The sequence below is a fragment of the Chelonoidis abingdonii genome, chromosome 14 (genome assembly GCF_003597395.2).
Source record: "Chelonoidis abingdonii isolate Lonesome George chromosome 14, CheloAbing_2.0, whole genome shotgun sequence".
In the NCBI taxonomy this organism is placed as follows: domain Eukaryota; kingdom Metazoa; phylum Chordata; order Testudines; family Testudinidae; genus Chelonoidis; species Chelonoidis abingdonii.
The window spans coordinates 19962406-19989830 of record NC_133782.1 but is presented as its reverse complement, the minus strand read 5'-3'; the positions used below and the strand labels follow the sequence as shown (position 1 = coordinate 19989830).

The window sequence follows — 27425 nt, the reverse complement described above, 5'->3', positions numbered from 1 at the left end:
TGTGACCTCCAGGAAGAACAATGAATCCGATTCTGTCAATTTTCAGACATTACAAAACAAAACAAAACACCATACACTTATCAAGTGTCTTTTCTATACTGAGTAGCTTTCTATGTTTTCTCTTTTAGTTCCCATCTTGTGACTCCACAACACTGGCTGGCTGTAGTATCTTCTGATCCAGAGATTACTTTCACAGTTATATGAATGTGTCATTGTTCTTTGTCTTTTTTTTTTTTTAATTACAGGTAGAATTTCATGTTCACCTGGATTGAGCCATTAAGCCAGAAACAATCTTATACTTTGGCAAGTGAGTTGTTTAAAAATATCAATTTGCTTCAGTTGGTTTAGCTGGGTGCTTTGATTTGTAAAGATTTCCTGGACAGAGGCACCTCTGTTTAAAAAAGAAAATTCCTAGAATTTGGCCCAGTCCTTGCTGATTAGTCCAGTGTTAGCTACAATTATGTTTATAATACTTTCCATTAGCATGATTTTATCTGACAAAGATAAGGATTATATTTTTACTGAGCTCTGCCAGCCAAACTATCCTGGATCACTGTATGTCTCCACCCAATTCTCAGACAAAAAGTTCTCTGTCCCTGCCCGTCAGGGAAACTGTTTGAAATGTGCAGACAACAAACGGCTGTCACTAGCGTGGTCCTAGTCAGAGTGTAGAGCAACACTGTGACTGAGTACATGATGCACAGAGCTGACCACTTTCTAATAGTGTAGTAGGGAAACTGGATTGAATTGGTGTCAAATATGCCCTAGGCAGTAGGGGCACTACTGTAGCTCACAAAAGCTCATGCTGAAATAGATTTGTTAGTCTCTAAGGTGCCACAAGTACTCTTGTTCTTTTTGCGGATACAGACTAACACGGCTGCTACTCTGAAACCAGCCTGAAGAATTCAGTGTCCACGGAAGAAGGTGTCAGGTGGGATTAACCAGATGACCCCCGGAGGGCAAACTGGAATCTACCCCACCACTTCAAAGGAAGGAAAAACAAACATCTGACAACATGGAGCCAGCCACCTGCTGATTGATTTAACAACAGCAGAATGAAGCAACTCTCAGGGACTGACATAGGGATAAATTCCTATAAAACTGGACTCTGAAGAATAAGGACTTTGAGTCTCTGGTTCTGCTACCACCTTCCAGGAGCATCAGGTGTGCACCTGACCCGGACTCGGCTGCGCTCTTGTCTACAGGATACCTGGCCAGTATTTAGTCAGGCTGTTTTCCTGCAGATAACTTACGTAGTTGGCTGTTGGAACTGGAGAAGGCCAAGCCCTGGGTAATGAGATCTGGAATCTTTCCCCTCCAGCTCACAAGCTCAGAGACTGCCCACTTTTGGTAGAGATGGATGGGTTTTCCAATCTGGATGCTCTTTGGTGGCTTTTCTGAGAAGGGGCTTGTTGGGTGTCAGTCTTGGTTCACAGTGTAAAGATTTCCACATCAGAGAAACCACATCACAATTTTTCTCTATTGTTGGCAGCCACAGCAGAAAGGTCAAGGACTGGCTGGCTCTTGGAGACTAGCAACAGGCAAACCTGAGAAGGTTCCATGGCTCAGTTCAGATCAGCAATCCAGTGTTTGTTGGCAACTCTTGACTCCATAGAATTGGGGTTGGAAATTGCTTTCTTGAAATAATTAGGCATTTGTGCTTCCAAGACTGGGAAGTACCAAGAGACCAGGAAAAGAAAGGTTCTGTTTTGGCTCAATTTCTTTGGATAATTCTGGGTCTGTTGTTGCTGCATTGTTGCTAGAGATCAGTCTCCTCTCTTATCCAGGTGAGGCTCCTTAGGCGTATATGTGAGGCATTTTTTAAAAGACTGAGCTATCTTTTGCCTGTGCCATAGACTCAAAGCAGGTTCAGGAGTGTGGACTTTGTTTCTATTTAAAGGTGTAACCCAAATCCTTGTCAGTGAAATGTGTATCGATTTCTAGGAAAAGAGGAATTCCGCTCCCTGGTGACACTGTTGAAGACCTCTTGCAGCACATCAGTTACTCGGAGCTACCCACTCTCACCCAGTTTCTAGAAAAGTTTGCTCTCTACATGCATGCCATTGTGTAAGTAACTTACTTCCTGGTTACCGCTCAAAGTTTCTCATCGGTCTCAGGCACTTGCAAGCTAGAATTGCCAATTTGGACATGTATGGTCCTGAGAATGCTTGCAGAGGAGACTGTAAGCCAGTGGTGGGCAAACTGGGACACATCCTGGCCCGGGAGGCTTGCCCCTGGCCCCTCCCCCACTGTTCCCACTCCCCTGCAGCCTCAGCTCACTGCGCCGCTGGCACAGTGTTCTGGGAGGCAGGGCTGCAAACTCTTGCCAGGCTGTGGCTTTGCAGCTGCGCTGTGTGACCCGGTGCTCTGTGCTGCGTGGTGGCGTGGCTGGCTCCAGCTAGGCGTTGCGGCTGCCTGTCCTGCTGCTCTAGGCAGCGGGGCTGTAGTGCCGCCAGTCACCGGTGCTCCAGGGAGCATGGTAAGGGGGCTGGGAGCAGGGGGGTTGGATAGAGGGCAGGGGAGTTCGGGGCGGTGGTCAGGGGGCAGGGGTGTGGATAGTGGTCAGAGGGCGGGGAATGGGGGGTTGAATGGGGGCAGGGGTTCCAGGGGGCAGTCAGGAAGGAGAGGGGGGTTGGATGGGGCAGCAGGGGGCAATCAGGAGCAGGGGTTCCGGGGGGCGGTCTGGGAGAAGGGGTGGTTGGATGGGGCAGGGGCCCTGGGAGACCAGTCAGGAAGGAGAGGAGGGATTGGATGGGGCAGCGGGGGGCAGTCAGGGGCAGGAGATCTGGGGGTGGTCAGGGGACAGGGAGGGGTGGATGGGGCGGGAGGTCTGGGGGTGGTCAGGGAACAGGGGGGGTTGGATGGGGCAGGAGTCCCAGGGATGCCGTCAGGGGTTGAGAAGTAGGGGGGATCAAGTGGGGGCAGGGGCCGGGCCATGCCTGGCTTTTTGAGGAGGCACAGCCTCCCCTAACCGTCCCTCCATACAATTTCGGAAACCTGATTTGGCACTCAGGCCAAAAAGTTTACCTGTCTCTGCTCTCAGCTACAAAATGTGTTCATTTCCCTTTACTATGATAATGATGATTGATAACATCATGGTATTTTATTTGCTTATCAGAAAAAAATCACTGATTCCTGGGAAGTGAGAGACTAGGCTCTTGGCCAGCTGGTTTAGAGATGATACAGTCAATCCTGGCACCATGCAGGGAGAGAAGCTAAATGACTCACTAGATAGGTCGCTTCCAAGCCAAAGGACTTTTGCATTCTAATTTCTCTAAGTGTGTGATGAGTTTTCATGTGCTGGTGAGACTGGGGTGCCTCTTGGGAAGCATTCAGACCCTCAGCAGGTCCACTGTTCAAGATTTTTTTGATCAGCAGCCCATAGGTTCCTGTGAACTCATAAATCAGACTAATCCTGTTCTTTTCCTTACGGGGGGGACTGTGATGCTGTGAGAAGAATAGCCTATGAGTTTGTAGAAATGAAAGCAAAAGAAGGTGTCATCTATGTTGAGGTCAGGTATAGCCCTCATCTCCTAGCCAATGCAAAGTTCATGGTGTTCCATGGGGCCAAAAAAAGTGAGTAAATCTATAAAGTGTTGGCACAGTCTTACACAGCACGCAGAGATCTGCGCGAAAGCCACTGACCAGCAAATGGAGAATTTAGTTTTGCTCCCAGGACTGGAGGGAGACAGCACATCTTTGATTTCTATCTGGAATGCAGTGTTAGTCATGTATACACTTTTTCTTCTCCTCCCCCCGGCCAATGTTCTTCCTCTGGTAACTTGCCCCAGGGGCATTGTCCCATCTGTGTGGGAAACAGCTGTTAGATTTTTGGCTTAAGCTGCTCCCCCTTCAAGAAGTCAGCAGAGTTCAGATACACATCCCCACCCTAACCCCCCATTCAAAATGTAACATTTTCTGCCAGCAAAGCTAGTGGGCTGAGCCTTTGGGAGCAGTCCTTGTAGCTCTCAGTCTATCTTTATATGTCATCTGTGCTCTTTAGAACAGCGTGTTGCTAATTAAACCAGCACCGAGCTTTGCAAGGAGACCTCTGGGATTTCTCACAAAACATGGTGTATGGCATTTGTTGCTTTTTGTGTCACTCTGCTCACTGCTGCCAGGGTAGTGCAAAGCTCTGCATCTTAAGACATTTTGGCCAAAGAAGAAAGGTTCCTCTTTTGGCAAACTGGTTCATTTACTTAAAGAAATACAGTGATCTAGCGCGGGGTTGGTGAAAGTGTCTCTCTCTGGCCACTGTGCATCCCACGCAGCTCTGCAGTGCCGCCTCCCTCATTCTCCAAACAGATGCGGGTCACTGAGGACCTCAGTTACAGAGGAGGCTAGTGCCACACGTAGGCGCAAAGGGAGATTCACAGATGAGCCTAAGGGAGTCAGAGGCCTAACCTACTTAGACACTTTTGTAAATGCTACCAGGTGCCCAAATACCTTTGTAAATCTGGCCCTGAAACTACAGTTCCTGGCAGACCATGCTCACTCTTGCTCTGAGGGGGCTGGTCCAGTGTTCGGCATGAGGGTGGCTGCAGTATACTCCTTTTTTGATATAAATGTGGCCATTAGCTTTCTGGCATTTTGCCAATGTGGTCACATTGGTTGGGCAGTGTTTGGATTCTCCTGTATTTAACAGCCTACAGCAATAATACAACCAGCTCTGTGATGTTACCATTCGGGAAGCAGTTTCTCTTCCTCTGGGATTGCTGGGGTGCCGAACCTCACGAGCTTGCTAGCTAACTTCAAAGTTTTCTTCCTGCAGGGGCGACCTCACTCCGGATGAAGTGGTTCACCTCGTTAATCAGGGATTACAGGATGGAAAAAGGGATTTCAACATCAAAGCCAGGTCTATTCTATGCTGCATGCGCCATATGCCAAGTAATGTATTACAGTTCACCTGCTGCTCTGCTCCGCTCCCTCCTTTCCTGACCCTTTGAGATGTATGTGGAATGCCTTGAATTGAGATCCTTTGGGAAATATTAGGGAAGCATCAGTTGCTCAGTTCTAGGTTGAATTCTGTCTCAGTGCCATGGGAAGGTGATGGCTATTTCCCTTGTAGGTGCTGGTGGAAGAGAGAGACTGAGGGAGGAGAAGCCACTCTTCATACCCACTCAGTGATTCCCAGCCCTTTTATCTCCAGGGAGAGGGTAAATCTGACATCTCCTCAGTCTCAAGATTGAAGGATGCCAGCTCAGTTTTTCCTATTTCTGCAAAAAGCAATTTCTAACCAGCTTAGTGTTGTGCTCAGGCTTGTCTAAGCCACTTTATGGAGTAGGGTACATGCTCTGGTGTATTAGTTGGAAGTAGCATCTCTTAGAGCAGCAGAGACTGCTTTCTGGCTTTTCTGACATGTCCCTTTATAAATACACACAATCCATGTCAGGCATTTGAACTCGAGAGCAATGTATTCTAGTTCTGTGGCCCCACTCCTCCCATCGGGAAGCTTTGAATGTCACCTTCATCAGAGGTGCCGACGCAATAGGATGCACTCTTTTGTTAGTGTGTTGTTGAGAGGGCCCCTCGAGGGAAGCAGTGTCTTCGGTGGGCCCCATGTGCAGGTGGTGGCAGTGTGAATTTTGAGAAATGTTCCATGGGGGCCTTTACGGCTTACTGCATGGCTGCCTCTGGCTCTGTTCTCTTCTAGCGTTTAGTGCTCCTTAGGAAAAGATACAAGGTGAAAAAGGGAGAAACATTGGGCCTGCCTTGCAGAGATGAATTTGTGAATGCAAAACAGAGGTTAACTGGAGTGGGTGTCATTCATTTCCATTTCCTGCAGATAGCTTTAAATTAAAAACCAAGAGCTGGGTAGAGTGACGCAGGACAGCTCCAGCTGGGGTTACAGGAGATGAGGCCTGATTAAGGGATTGTTTCTTATACCTGGGATTCAGGGCAGACAGGTTGCTTGTGAAGAGACTATTAGTTATATGTTGAAATACCACGTATAATATACCTTCTTCTAATTCTGGTATTAAACAAACCAAACCCTTGAAATACACTGCTTCAATCCATACTGGAACCTCGTTCAGTATTATCCCCTTCCATGAGAAAGATGGGGAAACTTGAGCTCCTAGTTGAGAATGAAATAAATTTCTAGACTCCTTTGGGAGGTGAGATTCGAAATGTGTATCATATAGTGCTGTTCCCAGCATCCAAAAGCACAGTGTAAACTGATAGAACAAAAATGATCATCAGTTAAAAGCAGTAACAAAGGTACCTTCCAGTACTTCAGGTAAAGTTGCAGAGTAGATGCCCAAGTTGGAAACATTCCATGGCCAAGGAGAACACTTATAAAATGACCGCACTTCCATTGTCTGGTTATGATGAGGGCTAACTAAATAACCTGTTGTTTCCATACTCTATGCAGGACCAGGTCCAAAAAACAGGTGAAATACACCTAAGCCACGTTCACTAAAGGCCAAAATTTTAAATGTATGTAGGTGTCTGAAAATGCAGACAGGCGCCTAGTGGGATTTTGAAGGGCACCTAAACATTTTTGAAAATCCCACTAGGTGCCTATCTGCATTTTAAGGCATCTAAATATCTTTTAAAATCTGGCCTTAAACTTACTGACTTCTATAAATAAAGCACTTATCCACAGCTGATACAGTTATCTAAAACAGGGGTTATGTGATAAGTCAGCCAATTTTCTATATTATCTTGACCTACTGCATTCTAGAAATAGCACAATCAGGAAGACTAGGAATCAATTTTGCAGTAATTTAACCTTTCATAAACAAAGGCATGTACTGACATTTTGAAATCCTTGCTGAACAGTTGCCTCAGGATGCTAGTAGATGGGTGGTGAAAAGGCGTACTAGTAATGTCTGTCAGGCCTCTGTCTAAAAAGGTGGGAAATGATCCTATATTTCTAAAAATTTCCCAGAATCAAACTGAAAGATCCAAGAGTCAAATTTTCAGAACTTTGTGCGTGTAGAAATATGTACATGTCTAATTATCACAATTGTGCATGCAGTCAGTCTTTACATGCACAGTGGCAGTAATGCATGCATAAGTGATGGCCTAAACATCTAACTGATCACTTGTGTGCACACGTGTTGCACTTGCAAAGCAGTGATAATTGCACTTACCTATTGGACAGATGAGTAAGTGTGTAATTTGAATGTACACATAATTTGGAAAATGAGGGCTTGATGGGCAGTTTTGTGAGTCTCAAAACCTGTCCACAGACCCTAGTTTGGGACTATCCATTGACTTGACTCGGAAGAATTTTCACTGGCATTGTTCTGAGAACACTGTACTAAGTCATGCAGAGTCTGCCTTTTTAAAATAGATGCAACTTAGTGCAATGAGACGTTCCCTCCTACATTTGCAGTGAGTTGAGAGAAGATGGAAATATCAGTCTGAGAACTGGCGCATATTAAACTTGAGTTTGAAATAATGGCTCCAAACTATGCAAATCTAAAAAGTAATCAAACAACTAGACTAAATCCTAGGCAGTTGAGCTGTATTCTGAGTATCACAGACTTGTAAGTACTTATGATCTTCAAATAAAACATGCCCAATAGGTACCCTGTTAATTGTTAACTCTATATCTTATCTCTGCTTCATGGCCTTTCTGCCAAGGTAGAGTGCAGTGTCAATTCCACAGTGGCTATATCGTCCTTCAGGAACTATAGTGGGCTTTAGTCAGGAATGGCTGTGAACTAGGGGGTCTTGTTGATTTCTGTCTGCTGAGAAAATAATTAAAATTCAGCACTTATCTGTTACAAGCACTTGGCAAACATTTAAAGACCAATATTCCCTGGTTACATGTGGACTGAGTCCCCTCCTCAAAGGTGCCAGGCATTCCGTCATTCCCATTGATTTGGATGGGAGCTGTGGGTGCTCAGCACCAGGCCAGTAGCCCGTACTGCTTGGGAAATGCAGCCCATCCTCACTGCACATCTTAAACCAAGTGAAGTCACTAAATAGTTTCCAAGGTTTTTCTCCCTTATGGCAAAATACTGAGTGGCTGGAAGAATATAGCTGTTCCATCTGCACTACAAAGAGTCCATGATGGCATGCTAATACCCCCTATGAGGCTTCCTGTGAGCTGGTGTAGCTTAGCCCTATACGGCCATGGGAGTCATGAAACCTGCCTGTGGGTATATGGTGGATCTAAGACCCTACAGAGAGTGGTGCCACTTGTGATACATGTGGTCTGAATTAAATATTTGGCTTTAAGAGCAGAAACCATTCTTGATTTCCCTTCCTCTCTCAGGCCAGGGCAGAGTGAGAATAATCCGTTTTGTCAATGAGAAATTAGATCGGGGTAGGCAACCTATGGCATGAGTGCCGAAGGCAGCACGCGAGCTGATTTTCAGCAGCACTCACAGTGCCCAGGTCCTGGCCACCCATCCGGGGGCTCTGCATTTTAATTTAATTTTAAATAAAGGTGCTTAAACATTTTAAAAACCTTATTTACTTTACATACAACCATAGTTTAGTTATATATTATAGACTTATAGAAAGAGACGTTCTAAAAACATTACTGGCACGCAAAAACTTAAATCAGAGTGAATAAATGAAGACTTGGCACAGCACTTCTGAAAGGTTGCCGACCCCTGGATGAGATATTGGGTTGCTGTCCCTCTTCTTTTTTCACTTTCTTCTTGATTCCTGTTCCCAGAAAAGCCCCTTCTGCTTTCAGCTCTGTACAAAGCATCGCCCTGCCAAGTGAAGCATTCTGTGGGTAATATGATGTCACTTTCTGGCTGGTACCAGAGTTTCTCTGATCCTCACTTGCCTGTTCCAGTTCTCCAGCTCACTGACTGGGTTATTGGAGAAGCTGAAGATCCTTTCTTCCTTGCTGTGAGCTCAGAGGTCCAGTTCAACTCAGTCTCAAGCTTCAAGGGTGATTGAGCATTTGGGCTGGGAGCTGCTTTGTTTCCAGCACAAACCACATCTGTCTTTATTTTCAGGAGGAAGAGAACTTTCCCTTTCTAACTCTCCCAGCCTGTGCTAGAGCTGATGGAACTGCGAAGTGGATTTCCCTGAAGGGTAGTGCAACGTTGTGTATTTAACACCCACAATCTGCAGTGGCAATTGCACTTGCCAAACAGCTGCCCGTTGAAAGGATGCTGCTGGCTAAGAGCTGTTTGTCTAAAATTGTCAGCCCAAGGCCTTAACTGGAGCTTTCAATCCAAAAAAATCTAGAATGGAAACAGATCCAGACTAGCAGCTGGTGTTTCTGTAGTGAGTGGTCACTTCCATAAGTTCCTCTGTCTGTCATCATAGACATCATGCTCAGCGTGGTAGTGTGTAGACTCTTCTCTGAGCAGTTAAAGTGTGGATTGTTGATTCTTGGGCAGATGCAGTCATTCTCTGGTCTTCTCGCCTGTGACTGTGATCAGCCTGTATCTTCCAAGCCACGAAGCACATATAGTTACAGAAGAGCCTTTCAGGTGCCATTCCAGGCTGTGTTTTAAAGGGCCAATGAATGTCCGTCCACAAGGTTTGCTACCTCCTCTGTTTGCCCACATGCAAGCTCTATAGTGTCTATACCACAGAGCCCTTGTCCCTGAAAGCCAGGCTGTCCTACAGGTGCATTGTTAGAGGCCTTCAGAAAGGGTGTCCCCTGGTGTCTTAACTCTGAAGGTCCTTCAGAAAGACTAAATGAGATGACAGACACATCTGGAAAAGCCTGTGTCCTAATCAGATACTGCTTCTACTTTCCCCTTTTTAGAATAGCTTTTCCTAACTTCTGCCCTCCTGCTGCTGCCACCGTCGGTGTATCTAACCCTGTGTTGAATTTAATCTTGGAGCCTACCACACCTTTGTGTCTGCCCTCCCCATTTTGTATTTTAGTTTAATATTTTTAGAAGTTTTCTCTGATTTGTCCCTTCCCCCAAGAAAAGTTAAACAACTCCAAAGCACAGTGAGTGAGGGTTTTAAGAGGAAAGTGCTGTACTCCGTCATGGTGTTGGCAGCATTACCAGATTAAATCTGCCAATTAGCCAGATGCCTTGAGCTCCCGAATTCTTTACCTCTGGACTTTTCATCTTTTCCTTCATTGTCTCGTAAGAGATAGTGGCATTTTCTTCCATCTCTAAAGCAGAACCACTTGTTTCCGTCCATTGGCATCACTGAAATTTGCTTATCTTCATAGCAGGCTGTCCATGGGCTTATACTTTCACTCAGGGAATCTGGATGGTTGTGTTGTCCTCAGAAAGTGGTTTATATGAGTCTTTTTTTAAATTGCTTTCTATAAATCTAGACGTGGAGAGGAATATTTACAAAGGGGTAAGCAAGGATCTCATCTCCAGATGCATTGCTGGGGAAGAAAAGGCCTTCCTCACCCCCATCCATAGTCAAATGTGGCCTTGGGAGTAGAATCCTGTCCCTTGATGCTTTTTCTTATGCTGCCTCTTTGTATGGAAAGTAGCATTTTCTCTACATATGTTAAAAGACAGAATGCCCCTACTGCTCTGAGCAATGATTGCCCTGTGCCCAGCTAAATGCTGTCTTGTTTTTATATAGGTCTTGGTCTTCCCAGCTGCGTGTAGGAGGGATGTTTAGTCAGGTTAATTTTTTATTTTTATGTTCTTGTTGTTGCCAGGTTAATGCCCTCACTGAGTTGAAAATTAGCGTGCAATGTATGGATCGTTCTTCTTAAGGTTTGTAAATGGTGCCTAGGGCCTGGGATAGGTGCTTGTTTGCATGGTTAGTACAAACCTTGCTACATAAATAACTAGCACACCCAACTGGGGATCAGGAGAACTGGGTTCTAATCCTGGCTTTTGTCCTGACCTGCTCTGTGATCTTGGGCAAATCACTTCACTCCTCTGTACCTCATTGGTAAAACAGGGATAATATCTTAACCCTCTTTTAGAATTAACGCTGTGGGATCTGTGGATGAAAAGAGTGCAATAGTAGCTAACTCTGAGGATTATTGTGTTTCTGCCATTGCACTTAACTCCCAGAGCGTAACTCCAGATGATGGTAGCATGGGTGTAAATCCATCAAGTGCATGGCCCTTCCGTTTTAAACAGGATCTCTCTGCTCACCCCAGCCTCTGCCCACCCTTTTGTTTGACCTGTAATAATGAGAAAGCAGCAGTTTGCAGCTGGGAGCCCCAGCAGATCATATTACACTGTGACTTTGCACTTTAGAATGTATGTGCCTAACTCATGGAATTTTGCTCTCATCAAGGGCTGTAATGATAATGAAGGGCTCCTGCTTGGAAGGCCTAATAACCAGGGCTAAAACCTGTCATGCCTACCAGCTTTACAGGCAGTGAGCTCACTTGTTGGTGGGGCTCTTCCTCTCTGGCTCTGGTCTATAAACCTGGCTCTACGATTTTGTTGCTTTTTATAAGGCTTCAAACTTGGGAGAAATCCTGGAAATGAACTTAATTTTTCTATTCATAAAAACATAAGAACGGCCATAGTGGGTCGGACCAATGGTCCATCCAGCCCCAAATCCTGTCTTCCGATAGTGTCCAGTGCCAGGCGAACAACCACATTGGTTTGGACAAGAGCTCAGGGTTGACCCTGGTGGAAGGTTTTTCCTGAATCCTGCTGCTCTTCTTTCCAGGCTGGTCATTGGAGGTGGTGGAGCTGTGTAAGAAATACCAGAACAATATGGTGGTAGCTATAGACCTGGCTGGGGATGAGTTGTTGGTGTCTGAGACTTTCCCAGAGCGTAGGAAGGCTTATGAGGTTTGTTCAATGAGCTTCTCGAAAAATCTTGCATCAAATTCTTTCTGGCAAATAGTTCAGACCGAAAAGGGCCTGTAGGACTTAAAAATCATGTCTTAAAATTACTAGACGTGTTTTATTGGTATATCAGAAATATTACTTTGAATTTGATTTTTAAATTAATTATAGAATATATACAAGATTTAAGTATAAAGAGATGTATTTATTTAAATGTGTTCCTGATGCATTTACAACCTTGGTTCTGTAGCACTGGGCTGGTGCACAGAACCACAAAGTGAAATTGATAGTAAAATGATCCTGCATTCAGATCTGTGTGACTGCTCCAGTGACTGCAATGGACTGCCTGCTTATGTTGCTTTGCAGTATCAGAACTCAATACCAAAGATGAAGCTGGCTAGTCCCTCTTCACTGTCTCCAGATGAGTAAAATGCAGAAACTAAATCAATCAGATAAACAGTGTAAACATATCTTCAAAGTTTTTTCCATTGTAATAAACTAAGATGATGTTATTAGAAGAGAGATCTTTTCTTTTTACCTAGACTGTGTTACTTTACTGTAGCTTAAAAAGGAAGCCCCCTGCAAATATCTCCCATCTGTATATAAAGATTTTAGGACTCTGGTGATTATTGTATTTTAAGAAGTTACATCAGGGGTCCCTAACCTTTTTCGTCTGGCAGGCACTGGTTGATGAGCCACCGAGGACCAGGGCTGGTGGACAAGCATCCATCGAAATGCTGCCAAGAAGCGGCAATGTCAATAGGTATCGTCACCAAAATGCCTCCGAAAATCAGCAGCATTTTGGCAGATGCTCGTCTGCCAGCCAGTATGCGGGCGCACATAGATGCCCCGCTGCATTGGAGACCACTGAGTTACATGATTGGCATAGGTCAGTGGGAGCTGAGGGTGCTCAGGAACACAGCCTGAGAGGACACTGGATTTAAAAATAGTGCTGGGTGTCAGGTGATTGGTTGAGGTAAAATCAGGGATATCTCAGGGGTATATTGTTATAGGTGATAGTCCAACTACCATCTGTGGTTGTCATGGAAATCATTATAAATGTCCTAATGCCAAGGCAGAAACTTGAGGGTGAGAGTTTGGAAGAAATGTACTTTGTTTTGCGTGGCCTTGAGCACGTGTACTTTCACAATCGGAGTCTCCTTGCATAAATACCCAAAGCCATTTTTTAAATCCATGCAGTTTCTCACTTGCTATCATCTTTCAATTAACCACTTGTTGATAAGATATTACTTATGAAGCAGTTTCTTATCCTTTCTAACATGCTGAAGTTCCTTGTCATGAGCACTAATCAAGCAGCCGTACCTTCATCTTGTGCAATTGTTGTTTTATCTGCTTTGTATAAGATGAATCAATTAGTTCCTTATCATGTTACATTGAGGTAGTTTAAAGGCTGATAAAACAGGATGGAAAATAACAGTTTATTGATTAATATCTAGCTTGCTATGCGTGAGGTATCAAAGTCCACATTTCTCAACCCGAAGGATTTGAATTGTTCTTGTCTGAAAGTCAGTGTCTCATTCAGACTCAGAGAAACATGAAAGGAACAAAAGTTCCAATTTGTCAGCCTTTCTCAACCGGCACGAAAGTAGAATGCTCCCTTTCTAAATTGCCCTCACACTGGAGCTTCACACACCAACAGTAGTATGGGTAATATGACTTATGAAATGAGAGGCTTATGGTGAAGGGATCAGATGTCTGTCCTTGGACTGGCGTTGCCAGTTTTCAGCTGTGTTGCTGTTTAAACTCTGTCTGGCAGGAGTCAGAGTGTCACTACAATTGGGGATAGCAGGGAGAGTTCTGTTTGTGAATCGCCTGTAGTAGGTTGTGGGGAGATAATGGGGGGAAGCCATGTAAAGATCTTGAAGCTGTGACTTTAGATAATTAGCTGGTGCTAATGTCCTAGGTAAGTGATGTTATAAACCAAAGGAGCATTCAGAGAGGAATGGACAATCTCCTTGGTTGGGAAGTTCTGGGTTATTTAGAGCCAGAGGAGGCAGTTTGGAAGGGATGTCTTTACAGCAATCGGGGGCTGTGTGATTGCAGTTCATGCAGACATACTTGAACTAAGCTTTAATCCAGCTATCTCAGATCATGGAGCAGTGAAGGTGTGAGAGCACATGCTTTGGTGTGGACTGTAGAGATCTCCTGTAACTCTGTGTCATTCTTGGGCAGCTACCCCACACTGTAGCATGTGCTGCTGTAGCTTCTCCACCCTGGAACCAGAGCTAGCTAGATTAAATCTAGCTCCCATACATCTGCCTAAGCTCCAGTTGCACCTGTGATCGCAGTGTAGACATACCCTGAGAGTGGAGGTAGGGGAGATATTCCTGGCTTCCCTCCTCCCCAGTGCACAGCCCTACGCCCACAGAAATCTCTGCCCATCTTACTGTTTTCTAATCTGCATAGCGCACCAAAGGGGGATACATAAATGAACAATAAAAGTGAGCAGACACATTGGCTCTTAATGGAAGAACAAGTAACTAGAACTGATGGAATGGAAGGTGCCTTGTGGGGTTGGAGGTAGAATCTTGGAAAGCAGCAGTTGTCTCTGCAATTATCTCTGTGCAATATGCCATCGCTGACTCCCAGACCTGCTCTTTGATCACAGACGTTAGAGGAAATAAACATAGTTGTTTTCTCTGAAAAATCCTCCTGCGAGCTGCAGATCAGGTTAATTTGCTTCATGCACATGACCTTGGTAAGGGAGCTGGCAAAATGATGGGAATTGGGCAGGCAGGGAGACTTGCACTGGGCGCCATTGCCCTGAGAGCTGGCCTGTGCATTTAACACACATTGGAAACAAAATAGTGTTTAAAACAAAATGTTCTTTATCTTTAATACCTCTTCAGAGCCACCACCTGCAGTCCTGAGACAGTCAAGGCTCCCATAGACTTCAGCAGGAGTTTTGTTTGAGCATGGAATCTTTGTCTTAGGCCTGGTCTACACTACGAGTTTAGGTCGAATTTAGCAACGTTAAATCGAATTAACCCTGCACCCGTCCACACAACAAAGACATTTTTGTTGACAAAGAGGGCTCTTAAAATCAATTTCTGTACTCCTCCCCGACGGGGGAGTAGCGCTGAACTCTACATTGCCGGTTCGAATTAGGGTTAGTATGGACGCAATTTGATGGTATAGGCCTCTGGGAGCAATGCCACAGTGCACCATTGTGACCGCTCTGGACAGCAATCTGAACTCGGATGCACTGGCCAGGTAGACAGGAAAAGCCCCACGAACTTTTGAATTTCATTTCCTGTTTGCCCAGTGTGGAGAGCTGATCAGCACAGGTGACCATGCAGTCCCAGAATTGAAAAAGAGCTCCAGCATGGACCGTACGGGAGGTACTGGATATGATCGCTGTATGGGGAGACGAATCTGTTCTATCAAAGCTCCGTTACAGAACATGAAATGCCAAAACGATTTGAAAAAATCTCCAAGGCCATGATGGACAGAGGCCACAACAGGGACTCAACACAGTGTTGAGTGAAACTTAAGGAGCTGAGACAAGCGTACTAGAAAGCCAAAGAATCAAACGGATGCTCTGGGACAGAGCTGCAGACATGCCGCTTCTACACTGAGCTGCAGGCAATTCTAGGGGGGGCTGCCACCACTACCCACCCCTGTCATGGACTCTGATGATGGGGTACTCTCAGTCACCATGCCTGAGGATTTTGCAGATGCGGGAGATGAGGAGGAGGAGGAGTTTGAGGAGAGCACACAGCACACCATTCTCCCTGACAGCCCGGATCTTTTTCTCACCCTGACTGAAATACCCTCCCAAGGCAGTATTCCGGACCATGAAACCGTAGAAGGGAGCTCTGGTGAGTGTACTTTAGTAAATATAAAACATGGTTTAAAAGCAAGAGTTTTTAATGATTAATTTGCCTTGAGGACTTGGGATGCATTCGTGGCCAATACAGCTACTGGAAAAGTGCTAACGTGTCTGGGGATGGAGCAGAAATCCTCCAGAGACATCTCCAGGACGCTCTCCTGGAGGTACTCCAAAAAGCTTTCGAGAAGGTTTCTGGGGAGAACAGCCTTATTCCATCCTCCATGGTAGGACACTTGACCACGCCATGCTAGTAGCAAGTAATCTGGTATCATTGCATGACAAAGCCTAGCTGCGTATGGTCCTGGTGTTTGCTGCCATTCAAGCAACATCTGTTCTTTATCTCTTTGTGTTTTCCTCAGGAGAGTGATATCATTCATGGTAACCTGGTTGAAATATGGGAATTAAATTAAGGGGACATTCATAGGTGGCCATTCCTAATGGGCTGTTTGCCTGTGGCTGAAAAGAAATCCTCCTCGCAGTTAGCCAAGCAGTGGGTGGGGGAGGGCATTGGAGCTGAGCTGTTCGTGTTTGGCTAGCAGGGATCTTCCCTGATACCAGCCACGCGGTTGGGGAAGGGTTGAAGCGATCATCGCAGAGAAGAGGATGAGGAGGGGGCTTCATGCTGTGCTGTTCACATTTGGCTAGCAGGGAACTTCCCTGATACCAGATACGTGGTGCGGTGGGGGGAGGGTTAAAGCGGATTGGGGGGTGGGAGTTAGTCTGGTTTTTGCTGCTGCACGTTAACATGAAAACTGCAGCCCTAAATGGACAACTCAACAGACTTTGCTTGGTATGGGAAAGGAGGGCGCTGCTGTTATGAAGGTTGAAGAAGCCGAAAGACTATAGCTTATCATGGCCGCCTGCACGCTGAATTCTGTTGCCCGGCGTGTTTAATCTCTAACACCAAAGCCGCAGGCACTCAATATAAGATGCAAAAAATGATCTTGTACCGAAATCACATGCACTATGTTCACTGTGAAAGAGTATACCCATTGTTCTGTAAGATGTCTCTTTTTAAATACTTCTCTCCCTTTTTTTCCTCCCACAGCTGCAAATGTTTCAAGCCTCCCTCCTCCGTCCCAAAGGCTATCTCAGATAAGGCGGTAAAAAAACCGCATACGCGATGAAATGTTCTCTGAGCTCATGCAGCCGTCCCACACTGAAAGAGCTCAGCAGAAAGTGTGGAGGGACACAATAGCACAGGACAGGAAAGCGGCCAGCGAACGTGAGGAGAGGTGGCGGGAGGAAGATCAGAGGAGGCAGGATGCAATGCGGGGGCTACTGCGGGAACAAATGTACATGATCCGGTGTCTTGTGGAGGTTTAGGAACGTCAGCTGGAGAGACTGCCGCTACAGCTCCTGTTTAGCCTCCCTCCCTCCTCTTCAAGTTCCATAGCTGCCTCCTCACCCAGATGCCCAAGAAAGCAGGGCGGGGAGGAGAGGCTCCGGGCACCCAACCACTCCACCCCAGTGGACAGAAGGCTGTCATTCAACAAGTATTGAAGTGGCCTTTTCCTTCCCTCCTCCCCTTCTCCCACACCCCACCCGGGCTACCTTATGAGTTATCTCCCTATTTTTATAACCAATTTAATAAAGAATACATGGTTTTTAAATGATAGTGACTTTATTTCCAAGCTGTGATCGAAGCGGGGAGGGCGGTTGGCTTACAGGGAATTAGAGTTAACCAAGGGGGTGGGTTTTCATCAAGGAGAAACAAATAGAACTGTCACACAGTACCCTGGCCAGTCAAGAAACTGGTTTTCAAAGCTTCTCTGATGTGCAGCGCTTCCTGATGTGCTCTTCTAATTGCCCTGGTGTCTGGCTGCGCATAATCAGCGGCCAGGCAATTTGCCTTAACCTCCCACCCCGCCATAAATGTCTTCTCCTTACTCTCTGAAATTGTGGAGCAAACAGAAAGCAGCAATAACAATGGCGATATTGGTTTCGCTGAGGTCTGAGCGAGTCAGTAAACTGCGCCAGCGACCCTTCAAATGTCCAAATGTACATTCTACCACCATTTTGCACTTGCTCAGCCTATAGTTGAACAGCTCCTTACTACTGTCCAGGCTGCCTGTGTACAGCTTCATGGGCCTGGACATTAAGGGGTAGGCTGGATCCCCAAGGATAACTATAGGCATGTCAAACATCCCCAACAGTTATTTTCTGGTCTGGGAAGTGAATCCCTTCTTGTAGCCGTTTAAACAGACCAGAGTTTCTGAAGACAAAAGCGTCATGAACGTTTCCCGGCCAACTCACGTTGATCTTGCTGAAGCGTGCCTTATGATCCACCAGTGTTTGCAGCACCATTGAAAAGTACCACTTGCGGTTTATGTACTGGCTGCTTTGGTGGTCCGGTCCAAGATAGGGATATGGGTTCCATCTATCACCCCACCACAGTTTAGGGACTCCCATTGCAGCAAAGCCATCTACTATGACCTGCACATTTCCCAGAATCAGTACCTTTGATAGCAGCAGCTCAGTGCTTTGAGAGAAGTCTGTCTCCATGTCCTCATCACTCTCGTCACTGTGCTGCCGTCGTCTCCTTGCCTGTTTTTTTAGCTTCTGTTTCTGCATAAACTGCACAATAATGTGCGCGGTGTTTACAATGCTCATAACTGCTGCAGTAAGCTGAACTGGCTCCATGCTTGCTGTGCTATGGCGTCTGCTCAGGCAATCCAGGGAAAAGGGCGCGAAATGATTGTCTGCCATTGCTTTCACAGAGGGAGGGTTGACTGATAACATTTACCCATAACCACCCGCGACACATTTTTGGCCCCGTCAGGCATTGGGAGTTCAACCCAGAATTCCAGTGGGCAGTGGGCACTGCGAGAACTGTGGGATAGCTACCACAATGCATCGCTCGGAATGTTGACACTTGCCACGGTACTATGGACGCACACTGCCAAATTAATGTGCTTAGTGTGGATGCATGCACTCGACTTTATACAGTCTGTTCCCAGAAATCGACTTCTGTAAAATTTGATTAATTTCGTAGTGTAGTCATACCCTTAAATTGTTGACTCCGGGTTCTCTGAAACACATTGCTCAGAGCCCTAACCTGAAGGCCCTGTCATGCTTCATTGAAGTCAATGGCAAAACTCTCATTGACTCTTACTTAATCAAACATAGGGATCAATAGGAGGAGCACTGCACTCTGAGAGTTCAGAGCTCAATCCAAAACCCACTGGAGTCATTCCATAGATATTGGGAGGGGAGGGAAAGGGTTGGATTAATCTGTTCATCCTCGGAACTCCTCAAATTAACTGTTTCTGACACAAGTGAAAGGCCAGTGTGAAGGGAAGGGAGGGTAAGCGTAGCCCTGACTGAATGGTCAGCCGTCTGAGTCCCTGTTCTGTGCAGGACATATGACAAGTGTGTGTTAAAACAAAGCTATCACTGCAGACAGAAGGAGTCTCGATTTAATTTCAAATAGACGTGTCTATGGCTTTTCTTATTAACATACCAAGCAGAGCCGTGTATTACCCAGTAGTTCAGAGTGAAGCCTGGATATGCAGTAGCTGCAAACAAAGTAGAAAATTGACAAAGCATGTGAAAAAATCAGAAATAAAAAACAGCTACAGCAACCTGTGTGTGTGTGAGTGAGACTGAGGAAAGGTGCCAAGCTAAAAGCTTCTGAGACAGCAGGCCCTCCTCTCTAGAACAGGTACCGCACAAGCCACAGCAGTGGGAGCTTCCCTCCTTCCCTGTCACTTCAGCCAGCGTGCCTCAAGGGGAGGAGAGGACACGTTGGTCTCCATGGCTCAGTTAGTCCTTGGCCTGTCCGCTGAGACTGCCAGCAAGCAGGACAGTTGTATTGTAGTTGTAGGGGTGTTTGTGTGATGTGGACACCAGGGACTGGACTGAGACTCACCAAACTCGCTGCATGTGGGCTATGAATAACTGCCAGCTGGGGACTGCTTTCATTGCCTAGTCCTGGCTGGGCTTCCCAGACACTCACCTACCCAGCTCCTACACTGTCTGAGATTGGTAACTGATTTTCTTCTTGTTTTGATTGTGTTGCTCCACAGTCGTTACTCCTGGGGTTGGAGTAGTTGGCTGCTCTAGAGCTCTCAGCCTAATGGTCAGTTGAAAGCATTCGCTCTGTCTTGACGGCAGAGAGTAGTTGGTGGTGGGACTGCTGTCCTGATAATTTGTTCACATCTCTCCCTCCTGCCCTTGTCTCTGTGCCGCCCCAAACCCTCCGCAGCATTTTCACTCTTTGCTTCATGTGGGTTTTTTCAGGAAGCTGAAAGATGTGGCATTCATCGCACTGTCCATGCTGGGGAGGTTGGGCCACCCTCTGTCATCAAGGAGGTAAGAAACCCCAGGGCAGGGCAGTGGAATAAGTTACAGCAGAGCTGCAAAATACTCTGTATTGTATTGCAGGGAACAGAGATAGCTAGGGCCAAGTCCTGGCCCAGCACTCAGTAGCCCCTGAGAACCAAATCCCCCCATTGCTCTAAGGGAGCAGAGTCTGTGTATCATGCAAAGAGGGAGCCAGAGATCGAGCCTCATATAGCGCTCGGAAGGAGCAGGCTCTCCTAGGAGCTGGGCCCCCATGTCATGCATGCAGGAGTGGATTGGAGTCTTAGTATGGAGTTTGGAGGGCTCACGAGCTGCTGTGAGCCTGCCTGATTATCTGGGGAGCAGGAATCAAACCCTTGCACAGAGCTAAGAGAAACTTTACATGTTTTCTATTCTCTACAGGCAATCAATGTCCTGAAGACAGAACGGATCGGCCACGGCTACCATGTCCTGTAAGACCCAGCCCTTTATAGGGAGCTGTTGAGCAAGAAGATGCATTTTGAGGTAATGACTAATTCTGGAGGGGTGGCAGTTGTGTAACCATCACCTTGTTCTGACTGACAGTGAGAGATCAGCCCTCGTTTGGGCTGCATGACAAGTCAGCACTTTGGATACTGAGCATGGACATAAATGCCTTTCATGTAGGGGTGAAATTGCTGCCTCCTGGAGTCCAAGTGCTGACAGCATTTGGAGTGAAATCTACCCGCGACACCAGAGTTTGAATTTATCTGAGGCTCTTGGTGGAAACCAGACATGCAAGGCTCTAGTATTTGGTTAACTGGGCTGTTGAGCAGAAATGTGATGTCACCAAGGGCGTAGAAGTTGGGATCACTCTGTGCTGAGTGCCAGAGGTCCCGTCATGCTCAGCCTGGGGGAAAGGGAGCCTGTATTATCTAGTCCATCTTCAGCTGATGCTTGGAGCAGCACTGGGTCTCTGAGTAGAGAGATGCCTTTACCCCTTCCCAGGCAGAGGGTGAGTGGCCATGGTGTTAGGCTCACAGGAGTCACCAGGATGGATTAACTCTCCTGTGGGCGTGCCTGGGGCTATTAGATTTTGTGGGGCCCCTGTATACAAGTCTTTTTCCTAATTTAAAACAAAATGATCACAATTATGGCATCGAGGCTATTAACACTATACTAAACTTGCCTTGTAATTAACATAAAGCCATTCTGTGGTTACATTTCAGTCTTAAAGCATGTAGAATATAGTTAAGTTAATTCAAAATAGCTGTTCTAAGGTAAGAAGTAGGGTGTTACATTAGTTTCTTTCTGGGAGGGGGCACTAGGCTGGGGCAGAGTGTTGGGCAGGGGTAAAAGTAACTTAACAGACTTACTGGGTATGCAGGGCGGCTGGGCTCCTGGGCAAGGTGGGGCGTGGGTGGCTGTGGGGCCCCAGAAGGGGAGGGGCCTCAGGCGGAAGGAGTGGGGCTGGGCCAGACTTCCCCAGCCAGACCTTCAGTGCTGCCCGGCCCGTGCCGCCCGGGGCTCCGGCCTCAGTTTAAAGCACCTGGGGCTCTGGGCTATATTTGTCAAAATAACACTGTATAATCCTGTCAATTTCAATTGTTTTAATAATTTATTTCAAAATACCTGTCAGCATATATGTCTGTAACAGTACAGACAACACAAAAATTCCCTGTGGAGTAGAGAATTGAAGAAACCCCTACAACAACCCTGTTCCTGTTTCTCTGCCCCTTTGCCCCCAGAGCCCAGTCCTGGGGTGTCCCCCAGAGCCCAGCTGCAAGGCCCTCTTAATGCAGTCACCTGCATCCCCTCCGCCCCATAGCCCAGCCCACATCCCCTACCCCTCAGAGCCCAGGGATCCAGAGAGAGAAACCATCTGATTCTGTACGCTGCCTTCTTCCTTTGGGTCTTGCTGAGAACTGCAGCTGTGGGAAACCCTCCAGCTCCCTCCTACTCTCCCCAGCAGTGTCTTCTGTTTGTGAGCTGGGCTCTGCCAAGTCCAGCAGTCCCTAGTGGTGGCCGGCAGCACTGCAATCCATTTCTATGCAGGGGTGGGGCAGGCGCAGGGAAGGAAATTCTGCACGCACAACATTAATTTCTGTGCAAATTCTGCATTGCGCAGTGGTGCAGAATTCACCCAGGAGTATTTAGTGTAAAGTAACCAATAGAACCATCCTGAGCAGATGGCTGTGGTCACTTTCCTAGACAAGGTTTCATTTACACATGGCAGTATCATAGATCACTGCTCCCTCCGATGGGGGTTCTACCAGAATGGCTGGAGTGGGATGGGGTGGGAATGACAAGGGGATTCTGTACATGGGCAGAAACACATAGCAAAAAAAAAAAAAAAAGCATTCAAAAATGTTTATATCCAGCTAGCATGGGAGTAAATGCTCATTGCAAAGGCTGGGATTTGATGATCATTATTGTTTGCACAGAGCTGTAAATCTACCTGATGCTTTTCAGGCCAAGCCCCTGCCTTGGGAGCTTTAGAACTTGTCTCTCTGTGCAGCGTTATTATGGAAGAGACTGACTCTGCCTTTTTTCTCCCCCTACACATATAGACCTGTCTTTTGTGCAGTGTCCTCACCGGGGCATGTGGTCCAGACTTTAGGAAACACCCAGTAATTCAGTAAGACATTTAAATATATTATTTTCAAGTAATTAACTCAGACTTCGCTACATATAGCAGCCTTATTGCTTCACATGAGAATAGGGTGACCAGACAGCAAATGTGAAAAATCGGGACGCGGGTGAGGGGTAATAGGAGCCTATATAAGAAAAAGACCCAAGAATTGGGACTGTCCCTATAAAATCAGGACATCTGGTCACCCTACATGAGAAGCAAGTTCTAACCATTTGTCAGCGTATTGTGTATCGGCTAAGGGACCAGTTCAGAGGAGCAGTAACAAATATGCTGATAGATTTTTATCCTTCAGGAGACCTTTCTGCCTGCGTCAGGCCCCTGCTCTGAGCAGACAGGAGGCTAAGCCCCGGCTTGCAGTGCATTGCTGTGGGCTCTGGAGTGGGTAATGGGGCCAGACACTTTGAATGTCCGTCCAACAAACGGTTTGTTGTTGCATTTAAAAAGTAGGTGTGAATAGCAACGTGAAGTTTTGCAGTGCAAACTCCAGCTTTGGTAGGAATTTATCTGTCTAGCTGGATACAAAGTAGCCAAATTGGTGAACGCTGTGGGGTTTTTTCAGTGTATTTTACACTTGAAAAAACACAAACTATGTGAACTCTAATATTTGTCCCTCTTAAAATTGTTTTCCTAGGTTTATGAATGATAAAGCTAATGGCCCGCTCATTTTGAACTCTACAATTGAGACTATTACAAAATAGCTAAGCAGTTCCTGGACTTCACTGAAGAGGAGTTCAAGAGTGGTAAAGTTGTCGTCAGGGCCGTGCAAGGATGTTTCGCGCCTACGAAACTTCCACCTTGCGCCCGCTCTGTCCGAGCCCTGCCCTGAGGCGCCCCCCGCGGCAGCTCCTCACCCCACCTCTGCCTGAGGCACCCCCCCCGCCCCAGCTCACCCCTGCCCGCCTCTCCCGACCGCAAGTCTGGTGCCGCAAGCCTGGAAGGCGGGAGAAGTGAAGTGGCCACGGTGTGCTCGGGGAGGAGGCGGGGCAGGGGTGAGCTGGGGCGGGGAGTTCCCCAACTTGCTGCAGCTGGCCCTCCCCGCGCCCCCGTGCCCCAGCTCCCTCCGCCTAAATGCCAGCGGCAACTGGGGCGGCCAAAGATCTGGCCGCTGCGGTCACTTCCGAAGAAAATGCTGCCCCCCAAATCCTAGCGCCCTAGGCGACTGCCTAGGGCGCCTAAATGGTTGCACCGGTCCTGGTTGTCGTGGGATGTTCTGTGCAAAGCTGCGTGTTGGAACCTAACATGATCCATCATTTCTGAGATAAAACTCATTTTTAAACATGAAACCGGAGAACAGGGTTGGCGTTAGGATGTGTGGAACCCAATTCAAAAGAGCCACCGCCGAAATGCTGCTGAAGACAGCGGCAGCGATTGAGCTGCCGCCAAAGATAGTGGCGGCAATTCAGCGGCAGCTGAATTGGTTGTTGCTGTTTCCGGCAGCACTTCAGCAGAGGATGCAGTGCCCTCTTAGGTGCGGGGCCCAGTTCCCGAGAATCAGGGGAATCGCCCTAAAGCCAGCCCTGCGGAAGAGAGTTCAGTGCAGTTAAAACTCTGGGGAGAAAAAGCTAAATTATGTGGGGCATAACAGCAGTTTTCAACAGGAGCATGCAGTTAGCCAAGTGTAACTGATATGCAAACCAACTGGCTACAAAGTGGCCGTTTCCTTTTGCCATTACTTATAGGATCACGTGTCCGTCATTACATTTTTGCATGCAGATTGACATGTGTGGTGTCCTGAAAATCTTAATAATTCTGTTTTTCATATGCCTTGTATCTAAAATAAAGGGACACAAAAATAGTCTGATAGAGTTTCACTTGTTTGTGGGTAACCTCTGATGCTTTCTGTTTCCCCGTTAGAGGTGAACTGGGTTGAAAGGAGATGTGTAGTGTCCAGGCATTCATGCATCCTAGCATATCTTGGAAACCAGCTGATTTCCTTTGTGTGTGTTGGAGCTGAATTTGCAGAATGCAGCTTTGCAGGAGAAACCACTGGGCCTGTATCAGGGGCCTCATTTAAGGGGCAAGAGTCTGTCTTCCTGGAGAGTAGACTATGCTTTAGTCCTTCCTTCCAGCTGTAGAAAGCTCTGATCTTTATACCGTTAAATCCATGGGCAGTTTTGCTGCAGGCTCCTGCAGAAGACAAGCCGTTCCTTTCTGTTTAATAAAAAGAAGCTTATAAATTAGGGAGAGAGACATTTCTGTAAATTTTTGAGGGAAGCCAGTAGTGAACTTTGTTACAACAGCAGCATATCAATCAGGGCCTGATCCAAAGCTCATGGACGTCAATGAGAGTCTTTCCCTTGACTTTAATAGGCTTTGGATCAGGACCCTGAACTGCGCATCCTGGAACCCGATAAAGGAATTTAAGACACATTGTTTATCTCTTGCATTTTTTTAAGCCCCTTCCAAACACTGGGTAGGAACCAGTTCCTTTGAAAACCGAGGCTGCTGAAAAGAGCTCAAGAGTAGCAGTGCTAACAAAAGCGCTCATTTGACTTACACCAACTCACTCACTAGCTCACACTCACTGATGCACAAAGATTTGTGCACGCACAACCCCACACTCACACGTGTGGGTATTACCCAGCTATATCAGTCTTTCCCCCCCCCCCTCCCAGAACATCAATGCAGCTCAGTCCAGCTTCCTGCCTGAGAAAGAAAAGAAGGAGCTTCTCAGTAAACTGTATGAAGCCTATGAGATGGTCCTGAACAACCCATCCTAATCCTGCTTCTACCAGCCGGCAAGGTGCATTCACCTCTCCCCATGTGTGCTCGACTCCTCTTTGTTTTAGTGGGAGCATAGGGGGAGGAGATGCCATGACACCAGCACATAATACTGGTATTATTATGCTGACCTTTGCAATCCAAGGCATATACTGTAAATCAGTATTTCCGTGGTTCCTACCATATATACCTACCTACAGCATCCACGTACTAAATACATATCTGATTTCCTATATTTCTGATGTACAAATGTACAGGTGGAGTTTTCTGGCATAATTCCATTGTGGCTTATACCGGTTTTACATCCTGGTGTAAATGAGAGCAAAATAAGGCCCTCTTTCTTTGTGGTGGTGGTAACAACATTTTCATATGATTTTTTTGGTGCTCTAGTTCCCTTGCTGATCTACCTTAATCCATCTCTGCACTGCAACCTATTTACCATTGTAGCATCCAATACTACCTGTATGGCTCTGAGGATGTCACATGGGCCCAGCTCTGGGCTGATTGGGATGCAGGTTGAGAACCTCTGGCCCAAAGTCACTTTAAAACTAACCCAAAAGTAGCCCAATGTATTTATTGGAAAAAAAGAGTCTGGAAATGGCCACCAGTGGATGGACAGGTGGTTGCTGTCTGCTGCGGGCAACCCAGGGCATGCTGCAGCCTGGAGCATGCTCATCCCCCCAAGAGGTGACATGTAGCTGTGGTTAGTCAGGAGGGCACATGCTTCCCATTTCTGCAGAAGCAAGAAGGCAGTGCTCTCCCTGGTGGCGGCACTTTGTCATCCCCATCTATTTCCTGGTCCCATCCCTTCCCCCTTCCTCTCCCCACCCCATCCCCTTTCTTCTCCACACTGTCCCCCTCCCCCATTTCCCCATACCCTTCTCTTCCCCCTACCCTATATCATCCTTCTTCCTTCCCCACTGCCTCTTCCCCCAAACCCTCTTGCCTTGTCCCTCCACGGGCACTCACCGGTTGTACATAAACAGGACCCAGGACCCATAGAAGATGACAACGATGGGCACTAGGACACAGGAGACAGTGTCCTGGAGCTGCTGCCACACTCAGTGGAGGAGAGGGACCAGTAAGCCTCCTCTCTCCCATAGGCTGAGCAGACTAAGCCCTGCTCTGGGCAGGAGAAATCGGGGGTAGGAGGACTGTAGAGGCACTTTTCGCATTCTGGAGACCCTGAGTGAAATGTTATTCTGGTTTAATTTTATTTCTAATTTCTGCTTAAAGAGCTAAAAGAAAACTGTCAAATTCTGCGCCATAGTTCTAGCCAAATGTGACCCACATTGTTAGAACCTGGGGGATAATGGGGTCTGATATAAAAAATTAAAAAATTCCCCTCTCACCCCTATGGGTGGTATGTGTCTTCCTCAACCTCGGGTCCTCTACCAGAGGCCTGGGAGTTTGAGGGTTCTGCGCAGTATCTTAGCTGTTCCTAGCACTGCACTCTTCTGGACAGAGAGCTGAGCTCTGATGTTGTTCCTGGATCTGTTGGAGCCACTCACCCCAGCTTAGGAGTCACAGCCCGAGGGCTCCTACCACCACTGGGACCACTTTGGCCTTCACTTTCCACATCCTCTCTAGTTCCTCTTTCAGCCCTGGTACTTCTCCAGCTTCTCATATTCCTTCTTCCTGATGTTGCTGTCACTTGGCACTGCTATATCTATCACCACCGCTGTCTTCTGCTCCTTGTTCTATTACCACGATGTCTGTTGATTGGCCAGTACCTGCCTGTCCGTCTGGATCTGGAAGTCCCACAGAATCTTAGCCCTGCTATTCTCACAACCTTCTGCGGAATCTCCCATCTGGTTCTTGGGAGGGTCTAGCCCATACGCTGTGCAGATGTTCCTGTACACAATGCCAGCCACTTGGTTGTGCCGTTCAGTGTATGCTGTTCCTGCCTGCATCTTACATCCTGCCACTATGTGTTGGACTGTCTCTGAGGCCTTCTCTGCACAGTCTGCACCTTGGGTCCTCTCTAGTGTGGTAGACCCCTGCTTCAATGGATCTGGTGCTCAGTGCCTGTTCCTGTGCTGCTATGATCAGTGCCTCAGTGCTGTCTTTTAGTCCAGCCCTTTCCAGCCACTGGTAGGATTTCCCAATGTCAGCCACCTCAGCTATCTGTCGATGGTACATCCCATGAAGGGTCTTGTCTTGCCATGGCACTTCTTCTGCTTGGTCTTCCTCCCATGTCTGCTGCTGCCTCAGGCATTCTCTCAGCAGCTCATCTTTGGGGGCCATCTTACTGATGTACTCCTGGATG

The 27425-nt window shown here is 46.9% G+C and overlaps 1 pseudogene; it reads left to right on the top strand.

Annotated features, from left to right (window-relative positions):
* The first annotated feature begins 245 nt into the window (after positions 1-245).
* On the top strand, positions 246-26492 carry LOC116817387 (adenosine deaminase-like; annotated as a pseudogene).
* The last annotated feature ends 933 nt before the right edge of the window (positions 26493-27425 follow it).